Genomic DNA, 1,829 nt, shown 5'->3' on the forward strand with positions numbered 1-1,829 from the left:
AAAAAAAAAAAAAAAATCTTCTGATCATCATGAAACAACTCCCACTGATCTTCAGAGTCTGTCAGTTCGTCATCCCCACCTGCAGTCAAAAACATAAGCAACATCTCACCCAGCTCAAAGGTGACAACATCTTCTTCGATGTCAAAGGGGTTGCTGTCCTCTCTTTCCTCAGTGAGTTCCCAGAAGTGGTCCCTTTGTTGGGCCCAGTGTCTGCTTGATGTTCCCACTTTCTGTCTCTGTGGATCCTCTCTACAGCGATCAGGGTATGCATGCTTCTCAAAACAGTTCCCTCAAAATGGGTAGCTGCCACGTTCTTCAAAATACCTGCGTGACTTGTTGTTCACTGCCTCTTTGTATTTCTAAACGAGTTTCTTCTTCTCTTCTTTCTTCTCCACCCAGTACTCACTTGTAATGACAAAGTTAGATGTGATCTGGCATTCTGGGCAGGAGTTTATGATCTTGCTCTCAAATTGCTTAGCACTCCTCCACTTGTGAATGCACTTGAGACAGCAGGTGTGGTTGCAGTTGGAAAGGACCCCAAAGCATTGCTCACTGGGGTTGGCTTTCTCATAGACCACCCCCATGCAGATCCCACACAACATGTCCTTGCTGCACTGCACAGCAAATGAGAGTTCCATGTCCTTCTCATGGGCCTCAATGCACCATTTCATGTGCTGTGATCTCTGGGTAGCATTTATGGGATGCAGGACCCGCAGCCCACACATATCACATGAATCTTCGTGGAGACACGTTCTCCCCATATCGGCACTCTCCCACTGCAGCATAGGGGCACAGCTGCTTCTTTGTTTCCATGGCAGTTTGCTCTTTCTCTGATTCTTCCTTGGTCACTGAGCCCTGCAGGGGTACTTCAGTGCAGGAAGGTGCAGGAAGGCCACAGTAGGGTTGCCCAGGAACGAACTCAATAGCATTCACCCCGCCCCCTGAACCTACTCCTACAGTTGCAAAGTTTGAATTTCTTGACTCAGCTTCACCTGTATTTGTTTCAACTATCGATGAGAGACTTGAGGAAGCAGCAAGGGATGACTTTGTAGTTAGCTCTGTAGCAGTTGCTTCTTCCTGTTTCAATGGCTTGCTATGTTCATAACTGCAGCGGTCTCTATAAACACACAGTACCCTTGCTGAAAATACTTGCACACTACACCATACGAACTGTCAGAGAGGTCATGTAAGTATCCACAGTTTTCTCCGTCTTACAAACCCCATGCATAAAATAACGGCACAGTGACCTGTTCCAGCCAGCGGCTACCACCGCTGCCGTGGTGGCCGTGGCTACCCAGCTGCGGCTGCTGTAGCTGCCACCACCCTAGGAATGGAGCAGTGACTGTGGGGATCGGGGTGTGGGAGGCTGCTGCCGCCACTGCCGCTACCACTGCTGCTCCTAATGTTGTGGCTGTTGTTCTGTGAGCTGCAGCCTCCGCCATTACTGTTTATTCCACACAGCTAGGGCTCGGAACTTCCAGAATCATACAGTTCCGGTCCGGCTGCTGAAAGAAGACCACGAGGCCAGGCAAGAGGAGGGGAAGGAGACTGAGGCACCCACCCAGTCCCCACTGGCTCAGCTTGCTAGATTTTATTTATTTATTTATTTATTCATTCATTTATTTATTGTGGTACAGAATCTGGCACTGTCACCCAGCCTGGAGTGCAGTGGAGTGATCTCAGCTCACTGCAACCTCCACCTGCTGGGTTCAAGCAATTCTCCCTGCCTCAGCCTCCCGAGCAGCTGGGATTACAGACACCTGCCACCACACCCGGCTAATTTTTGTATTTTTTAGTAGAGACAGGGTTTCATCATGTTGGCCAAGCTG

At 49.4% G+C, this 1,829-nt stretch overlaps 1 pseudogene; it reads right to left on the reverse strand.

Moving 5' to 3' along the window:
* Positions 1–329: 329 nt before the first annotated feature.
* Positions 330–1,442, reverse strand: LOC108296401 (annotated as a pseudogene).
* Positions 1,443–1,829: the final 387 nt, after the last annotated feature.

This window comes from Cebus imitator, unplaced genomic scaffold (assembly GCF_001604975.1).
Source record: "Cebus imitator isolate Cc_AM_T3 unplaced genomic scaffold, Cebus_imitator-1.0 Scaffold709, whole genome shotgun sequence".
Classification (NCBI taxonomy): Eukaryota; Metazoa; Chordata; class Mammalia; order Primates; family Cebidae; genus Cebus; species Cebus imitator.